At 42.9% G+C, this 10920-nt stretch overlaps 1 pseudogene; it reads right to left on the bottom strand.

The window, feature by feature from the left end:
* Positions 1-6246: 6246 nt before the first annotated feature.
* The window catches only part of LOC111256372, a 17871-nt pseudogene continuing 13197 nt past the window's right edge, over positions 6247-10920 (bottom strand).

A 10920-nucleotide genomic window follows, 5' to 3' on the forward strand; every position in this document is an offset into this window, starting at 1 on the left:
ATCTATATTTTTTATAAACTGAAGCGACAAGGTTTCGTAAGCAGATTGCGCAATCAAGTTTACATGATTGTAACAATCCAATAATCTCATTCTGCATTAGGTTTCACCAGATTATGATACACATATTTAGTCACAGTACTGTTACAAACATTCTGGTTGGTTCCTTTTCCTCACTTGGTCTCCCTCCTTATGCTGCATGGCTCATATGTACGTGAGTAAAAAGAAGAAAGAAAGGAAGAAAGAGATCATAAACTAGGATTCAGGTTGCTAAAAGAAATTGTTCCCTTTGTTTGAAATATATATGGTATTTAAGATAAATTAACTTGTTAAGAATTGACTAGCCATCTTTTGGACACATTAAACTTTTTCTAATCTTGCTTTTCACGATCAAATACCATTTGTCACAAGCTCTAGCTGAAGCAAATATGGTCTATATATCATTCACATTCTACTAACTTAATACAGGTCCACAAGTCATGCGCTTTTATTTATTAGATGTATGTTGGGTGATTTGAACAAATTGTTCACTAACCGATAGTTAGCTTTTATTTGCCTCTGCCTATTGACTCTCCTTGTCGCGCAAGCCAAAAGTATGACTCGTAGATAAACCCATAAAGCATCATTAGAACAATCCATGTCATTAGCTACTATAGGCAACAAAGAAGTTGGATCTCCCTCTTCACACCAAAAGGTTTGTCGATTTGTGAGCACCGTTCGTAGGTAAAAACTCTCTAACCTCGCAAGTTCTGGACTAGGAAACAAAACTTAGTTAACCACACAACTTCTTGTGGAAACTATTCTAGCAATAAAACACTTATCCTCTCATCCTCTTTGTTACCTAAGGGACTCGAAGCTAGTGACTGTTAATTGATGACTAAACTCCAATCGAGCTAACCCTCGAGTGCTCGAAATTAGTCTAGACCACTGAGCTTTTACCTCTTTTACTCTTTACTCTGGAACGGAACCTGAAGGTTACAAGCTCTTGGAGCAGCATGACGGACCAAATGCCATGAGTTGACCTTTTTCTCGAGCCGAGGGTGAAGGCACAAGCTGGAAGCTTGATCTGGCACGAAGGTGAAGTCCCGAGGTTGGAAAGATGGAGGCGTGAGAAGTGTGACTACGTAGAGGAATTCAATTTATACACGTTATCACCAATGACCTTTATGTACAGTATATCCTAGAAATGTAGTGGTTGAGAAAGGATATTTTTGGAATGTAAAGTGGCTCATGGGTCACTATAAAAGGGGAGCCCTACCCTATTGTAAAGACAGAACCATTGTTTTCTGAAACTCCCAAGTGTTAACTCCTTTTCATCTTCAAATCTGTTCGGTATCAAATTTCTTTGAGACCAACAGTGCACCCACCGTGTTCTCAGCCACAAAACAGCCCACGATGCCACAACCAAAGAAGAAAAAGACCACACCGCTGGAAACCACTGAGGGTGATACAGAGCAAGAAAGAGGACTTGTACCCATTTATCGAGACAACACAGACACCCTAGAGAAATTAAAAAGAGTCAAGGCTAGCTTAAGAACAAGAAGTGAGAAAAAAAGAGCCGAGGCGGAGACAACAAACCAAGCACAACCAGAAACAAGCACAAGAAACGATCCACTTGGGGCGGCAGAAAAAGAATTGGCCTCGATGTTAAAGCAGCTTGAAACCCTAAAAAAGAAAAGGAAAAGTTTGCTCAAGAATTGAAAGCACAATGGCTAGCAACCAGCAAAATTGCAAAACTAAATCAAGCAAAAAAACAGCTAGCGTAATTGCAAGAAGAGTTGGAGAAACTGCAATATTTGCAGAACACGCCACCACAACCACCACCTTCGAGACAACAGCATGTCATGAACGATGCACCTGTCCCACATGCAAATCCCAACCTCGCTGGGCACAACGTCCCAATGATGACAAGTGCTTATGTAACAGTCGATCAAAATTCTCCATTGTCCTTGGGCTTGCAAACAGCTCCATGACCTACAACCTATAAGGAAGTCATGCTGCCAAAATTCAATGGGTAAAATGACCCTCGCCAGTTCCTCATGAGCTACGAAGCTGCAGTAGCATCTGCTAGAGGAGATGATGTGGTTTTAGCCAAGTCCCTAATCATAGCCTGCGAAGGAGCAACACTGAACTAGTATCGCTACTCCCACCACAGCCAATTAAAAAAGTTGGATAGACCTCAAGACAAAACTAATACAAAATGTCCAAGACTTCCATCGAGCAACATCACACCCAAGCGACTTGTTTCACTGTATCCAGAAAGACAAAGAGCCCCTCGCCAATTATGTTAGGAGATTTGTGCAATTGAAGTCACAAACTCCGGATATGGACGAAAGTGTAGCCATAACAAGAGGGCTAACACCAGGCCTAATAGCTTCGCATCTAACAAGAGAAAAGTAAAAAACCATGGAAGCTTTGTTCACCAAGCTGGAAAAGAATTGCAGGTCAGATGAAGATCACAGGAAAAGAGTGATGGAAAGAAACAGCCAAAGATAAGCTCAAAAAGATCAAAATTGGCAAGCCTCAAAATACAATTTCGCACAACACCAGCAGCCATACCTAGCTCAACACATGCTACCAATCGAGGGTGTTCAATCCTCACAACAATAAAATCAAGATCATAGTAAGCAGCCCTAGCAAACACAACAAACAAACTATGGCAATGGGCAGAGAGGTGATCACGCTGGAAGAGGAAGAGGCCGAGGCAGAGGACCTCCGAGGCTGCACAATCAAAACAATCAACCTTGAATGTTCTATTGCGCTTTTCACAGCAAGCAACTAGATCATGCAACCGACTTTTGCTCAGAAACAAAAAAGACCTTTGACAGAATAGCTGAAGAAAATAAAGTGGTCGCAGCAGCTAAAACCATCCACTATACCTCTTTCTGACCACAACAGCCATATTTCCAAGCATACTCACATACAAACCCAAATACCAACCTCGCAAACTCCTTTACTAATCCTTCATTCAACTACCAACCCACCATGATGTTGCAACCCTCACCACAGTATCAATCACAAAGTCAGCAAGCCTCGCAAATTGCAAGCGTCGCACCTTCCCAGCCTCTACACGAAATACCACTACCTCCACCAAACCTACCCAACCAAATACATAAAGCTAAGCCTAACAATACTCAAAATAACAACCCCAAAGCCTTAACCACCTACGACATGATCATGCCAATAGCAGGTGGATCTTCTCTCGAGTTTGAGAACAAAAGGCAAAGGCAAAATTACTTCAGACAAGTCCATTACATCATCCCTGACGAGCCACCAACCATGCCAGCTGATATTCTGGATTTGTACAATTCTCCATCAACTATGGCATAGCCCCTAGCCCTTTGCTTCATTCTACTTAGCTTAGCCTCATCATGAGGCTCGAAATGTCCCTTGAGATAGGCCATGATTGGAGCCCTCCAGTCAAATCTAGTGATGGCATTTATAACCTTCGAGGTTTGTTCTTTTGTTGATGGTGAGTGAATGACTTTGTAGAACACATCAGGAGGCATGGGTTGATTTTGTGTTGCTGCTTTGGCTAGTCTGTCTGCATCATCATTTTCTGCTCTTGGGATGTGCTGCACGGTGAATCCCATGAAATATTTCTCCATTGATCTTACCGTAGCCAAGTACCTCACGAGCTCTGGCTCTCTAGCCTCGCTGTTTTTCTCAACATGCTCTTGTATTACTTTTGAGTCTGATTTTACAATGAATACTTGCTGGTCCAAGGATCTCATTTTCCTTAGCCCTAGTAGCAATGCATCATATTCAGTAGTGTTATTGGTGGACCTTGCTTCGTCTTTGAAGTCAAGCCTTGTGGCATATCTGATTTTTACGCCCGACGGTGAGGTGATGATTGCAGACACTCCAGCCCCCTTGTCACACTAAGCCCCATCATAGTGTATGATCCATGGAACCTCGATCTAAGCTTGGCTAATACATGGAGATGTCCAGTCTACTATGAAATCAGCTAGAACTTGAGATTTGATTGCGCATCTCTTTTCAAAGTCCACCACGTACTCAGACAGCTCTGATGCCCATTTTGTTATTCTTCCCGAGGCCCTATTTGTGAAAAGGTCATGAAGTGGCTCATTGGTGACCACTACTATTCTGTGACCCTCGAAATAATGCCTTAGCTTGCGTGCTGCCATGATTACAGCATAGGCGATTTTTTCTAACTCTGAATAGAATAGCTTTGAGCCTGAGAGTGCTTCTGATGCGAAATAAACTGGTGTTTGTTTTGGCTTGCCCTCGTTCTCTTTTTCTTGCACCAAGACGGCACTAACTGCGGAGTTTGAGGCTAACAAGTATAGCAGCAAGGTAAAATTTGCCTCAGTTTATCATCCACAATCCAATGGAGCTGTAGAAAGAGCAAGTGGCATAATCTTTTCAAGCATCAAAAAATGCATGTTCAATCAAAAGAAAGGAAAATGGGTAGATGAGCTCCCAAGAGTAATATGGTCTCACAACACCATAGCATTAAGAGCAACAGGCTTCACACCTTTTTGGCTCTTATATGGCTCTAAGGCAATGACGCCTGAGGAAATCAAGAACGAAAGCTTGAGAGTGCTAAAGACCGAGACCAACTCAGACAATGAAAAGATAGATAAAGATATGATAGAGCTTGACATACTACAAGCAGCAGAGAACCTTGACAAGCACCAACAAGAAACAAGAAAGTGGAGGGATAACAAGGTAGTGAAAAAAGAAATCAAGGTGGGAGATCTGGTTATCAAAAAGATAAAAAACTGGGAGAACCTCGGGAAGTTACAAGAAACTTGGGAAGGGCCATATGTTATCACTCGAAGCAACAAGCCAGGATCCTTTTACCTCGCAGATCAGCAGAGTTGCCACACTCTTGGAATGTGGACAACCTATGCAAATATTACCCATAGTCGCTACACTTACAAAAGCCTTCGACTTGTGGATCTATAAACGATGTCAAGGGCACAAAATTTACTTTATTGTATTTACTTTTCCACAAATGGACCGTACCTTTTTCCTTGCTAGGAGGGATCCATACTGGAGGTAAGGTTTTTAACGAGGTGGATCCATGTAAACCTTTTACATTCTAATGAGATACAATTCCCCCTTTATCTTGTGATTGTCAAGCCTCAAAAAGCCTAAAGCAACAACAAGTTGCGACAGCTCGCATATCTGTGCGACAAAAAACTTGCATTTCTACGCAAGAAGGACTTGCATTTCTGCACGAGATCCACCCTAAAGAAACAACAAGTTCCAAGACCTCACATTTCTGTGCGATGAAAAACTTGCGTTTCTACGCAAGAAGGACTTGCGTTTCTGCACAAGATCCACCCTAAAGAAAAACAAAGTTGCAAGACCTCGCATTTCTGTACAATGAAAAACTTGCATTTCTGCGCAAGCATAGGGCAGAAGCAACAACAAGTTGCAGCATTTGAGCCTCATAGTCCTACGTAACAAAGAACTTTTATACAACCTCGCAGGTTTTTAAGTTTTAAATGATTAGATTTCATAAAAAGTATACCCAACCTCGCAGTTTTACAAGCTTTACGGTCGAGGCAACCAAGAGTTGCGATTTTGACCCAACTTTACGTTAAGTGCTTAAGTCAACAAAACTCGGGAACAAGTTTTTGTCGACATAACTTTAGAACGCTCGAATACACAAGCTTTAGCAAAAACAGTAAAAGGCACCAGCCAACATATTTCACACAAAGGAATGAAGGGGGGTTGATGTTTTTTACCAAAAAACATCCTCATTCCTCTGTGGGAAAAGCACACTAAAGAAACGGATCAAATAACCCACTCAAGTCTAACAAATGATTGAAGGGATATCATAAATCTTTAGTAACCTAAACAAAACTCTTGCAAAAAGGAATAGGGGGGTTGACGTTTTTCCAAAAGAAAAACTATGTTTATTCCTTTCTGCTGAGTTTTTTTACAAGTCCGAAAAGAATTTTTATCGCATAAACAAGACTCAAACCTTGAAACCTCGTCGTCAAAGGGCCAAGGGGCTCGAAGCCTTAGGAAATGCACCTGGCATAGCAACCAAACATAGAACCACCCTCGAAACAAAAGGATTCGCGAGAGATAACGCATGAACAAAAAGCACAAAAAAGATGACAAACACAGCAGTTAAAAAACTATGTTTAAACAGCTAAGTTCGAACATGCATCCTGTCCACCAAAAGTTTACAACCACCAAATATTACATCCAGCAAATGTCTCACATCTTGACCCTAAACATTATAGAAATACAAGCCCAGCCTTGAGCCTATGCCTCATGTTGCCCAAAGCAACTAGCTTCACTTTCCTTCCTCGAGTCCTTTCCCTTGGCCTGTTCAAAACAGCACCAGTTAGAAAACAACTAGAAAAGATGCAAACTCAAAACAAGAGTTAAGAGCTCAAACCTTTGCAAGTTGATCTCAGCAGCTAGCCTCACATGATCCTGTCTAGAAGCTGCCCAGAATTGTCTCATGAAATTTTTCTTCACAATTTCAATATTTTTAGACATTTCTCGCTAGTCAAGCTCCGAGGCTTAAGGAAACTGGTAGTTGCATGCCCCAAACTTCAAAAAATTTGAGCAACCCTCATTCTCCAACAATTTAAGCATGCCCTCGCAGCAAAAGGAGGCAGCGTAGTCGCTAGCTCCGGTAATCACCCCAGGCAAGTACTCAAATTCTTGGTCCATTGAATCGAACATTTCTTTGGCACCCTTGTCAGTGGGGAAAGGAAGGGGCTCAGCTCCAGATTCCGCTAAAGCAACTTTGTATCCATTATGAATCTGTGTAAACCTGGTCTTCATCACTTGTTCCGCTTCATCAATAAAAACCTTCTGGTCCTCGAGGCTCTTACCAAGCGTATGGATCATCGTGTCTTTTTCGGCACAAGCTTTTTTCGAAGATAAGATAGTTGTTGAATCTTTCTCAATGGTGCTTTGCAACTTCTCCAAAATGCCAAGATTATCTTATGAATTTTTCTTTAAACTCTCCACCCTCTAAATGAGGTCGCTGCATGTTTTCACAAGCAATTCCTTATTCGTTTTCAAATCCGCGTTCGCCTCAGAAAGTGAAGTCTTGAGATCATTCAAAGCACTGTTTTCCTTAGTGCTACGGCTAAGTGCGCCATTCTCCTTCTCTTAAAGCCTATCAACAACAAATTTGCTGTCAATTACAGCCTAAAAAAGACGAGCGACGAAAAACAAATAAAAAACCGAGGAAAAGAACAACTTGATAAACCACCAAAACCTCGTTAGTCGTAAAAACAATACCTTATATCCGAGGGTAGCTATTATTCTGACCAAGTGATTAGGATCAAAACACCGGAAGGACTTCTCATACTCTATCAAAACGAAAAACATCATACAATCAAGCAAACAAACAAAGCAATAGACAATCAAAATACTAACCCTCGGGATCAAATGCACTGCCTCGAGTATCATCTTGAACAGAGAACTTAGCCACTGTAGGGATCTGAGGAACTTTACCTTTTTCCTTGGCAACCTCGCCCTCCTCAGGAACCTCCTCAGAAATATCAGCTTTAGCCTTTCCTAAAGCTGCCTTAGCTGTTTCATCTACAACATGGAGTGAGTCCCTCGCTCTCCACAGTAGCGGCAGATTGTAAGGATCGTCATCCTCACCTGACCCAGGCACATGAATAGATAATAATTTCTCCCTATGATCAGTGCCAAAAGCCTTGTTGTAATCAGCCACGGACTGAGGCAGAGCGGCACCCTCGGGTAAAGGATCCACTCTTAGAAGCATAGAGGGCTTACTATGTGACTCTCCAGCTACGCCAACAGTATTTTGCAATTCCATCAAAAATTTAATAGAGGCACCACTGGAATCTACAAGGCCTAATTTAGGTGAAAATTTGGTGACATTTTTACCTGGCTCAGCAGGCACCGGGTCAGGTTTGTCCATCTTGGCAGCAACAGCAGCCTCGGGGTGTAGCTCCTTTTGAGGAGACCTTTCCTTAGCCTTAGGTTGCAAATACGAGGCTAAAGACAAATCCTCGTCCAAAAATCCTTCTTCGTCATCATCATCTTCCAAGACATTAACAATCCTCACTTTGGGTTTCTTTCCAGACTTTTTGAACTTTAATCCAACCAAGGCTCCGGTGGCTTCGAGCTTTGACTTGGTCGTATCTAACTTAGCCTCAGGCTCAGGCGTTGCAGACACGAAGCTCTTGACAACCCCGGGCTTTTTGCTAAAAATGCTCAACTGCTAATCGGTAGAAGAGCCCTGATCGAGTAGGCTTTTCTTCTTAAGAGCCCCGAGGCCGGAGGTCTTGGACTTCTTGCTAAACTCGACTACGGGCAAAGAGGCTGAATCCTCAGGTTTCTTCTTCTTCCCTTTGCCTCCATTCCCACTGATCTCAATAGAACCGATCACGCCAACCTCGTACATCTGCTTGGAGGGTTTGCGAGGCTTGGCGTGAGGTTCAACCTCTATGCCCATCTCTGAAAAAGCACGGTTCACTCGGAGACCATGCGTAACAAACTTGCGAGCAAACAAAAATTCGCTCTCGTGGCAAGGCCGAAGAATATCCACAGCCCGCCTTTCAACCTCGTCAACAAAAACGTCGACATTAACTTCCCCCGGCAAGCTCAATCCAAATATAAGAAAAGGAATTGGCCTAGGGTACCACGGTACCATCTTCATCACAATCTCCTTTGGAGCCAATCTGCAGCCAATCTACTAGAAAGGGGCCAGATGTCCGCTGCCAAAAATTCCTCAACTAAATCTCGCCCAGCAATAGACGAGCAAGCAAGAACAAAGGCATCCTCGCAAACTCGGAAAGCCTTTGTCCTTAGGAATGGAGGAGCAATTGTATTGTTCAAAGGGGACATTGAGCTAAAAAATGGGTAGAATGGCTGACCATAGCCAGAATTCTCAGACATGTCCACCTTAATGTAAAACCAATAACTAAGCCACTCGTCATCCTATTTGTTCTTTTGTGCTATAGAGAGCTCGACCCTAGAAATTTTCTTGCTTTCATTCTTCCTCCGGGTCATAAACGTGCAGCAACCAAACTGCGTTTCAAAAGCACCATCCTCATCATCAAATTCAACTCTTTTGTTCTTAACATGAAGCTTGAACAGCCTCGCAAAACCGTCAACATTGATCACACCTTCGAATGTGCACTCGATCCAGTAAAACTTAGAAAGAGCCACGAAGGCGTTAGGCATAAGCTGATGAAGCTTAGCCCTATACCTATCCAAGAGCTGAGGCAACATTTTGTCACAAGAAAATGCAAGCTGGCGGTAAAGAAATCTCTAAATACCATAGCCTCGGCAATATCGGGTTTTGGCACAAGCTCATCACTGGAAGGCCTTGTAATACCCTTAGGAGAATATCATTGGCTGACGTAAAAGTCAATTGTATTCTGTGAAACTAAAGACCGCCCAAAATGAAGGGTCGGAGGGAAATCATCCTTGCTAGCCATTAGCTCTGATGGGTTAGCCTTGACATTTGTAAGATCTTCCCCGCTGTCACTATCGGAAGAAACCACAACCTCGTGAGCCTCATGTGTCTCGGGAGCATCACCACGCAACCTCTCTTGTTCCGCTAGCTCTTCAAGAGTCATCAACCTCACGGTTTGCATAATACGAGCCAACTGAACAAAACATAAAAAGTAAATCAAAGTGAAACAATAAAGCAAGAGGTAAGCAAGAATGAAAAATATGGATAAGAACAATACCTTTGAAGCTATGAAGATCAACGAAAACATCCGAGGAAGCATGAATCTTAAAGCACTAAGCAAATACTGCGCAAACTCACAGCAAGATGTGAGGGTAACCCTGAGCGACCTGCATCCCCCGCCTTTTATAGGCGTGCTAATGGGCGTGAACAGACGCCTCAAACCTCGAACTGAAGCCGAATCGACAACCAACCAGAAATCGACACGTCAAGCGCAAAAAGTAACCGTTGGCTCATCTCTCCTCTGACGCTCGAGGGTGACGTTTTTAATAGAGCGATCCTTTGTCGCAGGTTCGGCCCGTCGGAGTTGACCCTCGCCCACGAGAGGCTGTTGTTGGGGATCACCCAAAAACTAAACAACCTCGAGCATTGTTCGCAGGTAAAAACCTCGTAAGTTCTGGACCAGGGAACAAAACTTAGTTAACCTCATAACTTCTTGTGGAAGCTATTCTAGCAATAAAACTCTTATCCTCACATCCTCTTTGTTACCTAAGGGACACGAAGCTAGCGACTGTTAACAAATGGCAAAACTCCAATCGAGCTAACCCTCGAGTGCTCGGAATCAGTCCAGAGCACCGAGCTTTCACTTCTTTTACTCTTTACTCAGGAACGGGACCTGAAGGAAAACGTCGCGAGGTTACAAGCTCTTGGAGCAGCATGACGGACCAAATGCCACAAGGTTGGGCGTTTTTCTCGAGCCGAGGGTGAAGGCACGAGGCTGGAAGCTTGACCTGGCGCGAAGGTGAAGTCCCGAGGTTGGAAAGATGAAAGCGTGAGAAACGTGACTACATGGAGACGTAAGAAACATGACTATGTGGAGGAATTCAATGTGTACACGTTATCCCCCAATGACCTTTATGTATGGCATATCCTAGGAATATAGTGGTTGAGAAAGGATATTTTTGGAATGTAAAGTAGCTCATGGGTCACTGTAAAAGGGGAGTCCTACCCATTGTAAAGAGAGATCCATTGTTTTCTGAAACTTCCAAGTGTTAACTTCTTTTCATCTTTATATCTGTTCGGTATCAAATTTCTTTGACACCAACACGGTTACAAACGCTACAACCTAGAGATTCTACTCTGCATCTTTTTGCATTTTTTTTTGAACGAACATGTTTTTGAGTGTTGAGGTTTACCGTTCACGTTTACCTCATGCTGCCGCAACAGGGTGTACATGTATACTTTTAGAACAGCATCCTTTTCATCCACATTCTGCTTTCATGATAATGACTGCCTGACCCGGCTAC

The sequence above is a fragment of the Setaria italica genome, chromosome II (genome assembly GCF_000263155.2).
Source record: "Setaria italica strain Yugu1 chromosome II, Setaria_italica_v2.0, whole genome shotgun sequence".
NCBI lineage: Eukaryota > Viridiplantae > Streptophyta > Magnoliopsida > Poales > Poaceae > Setaria > Setaria italica.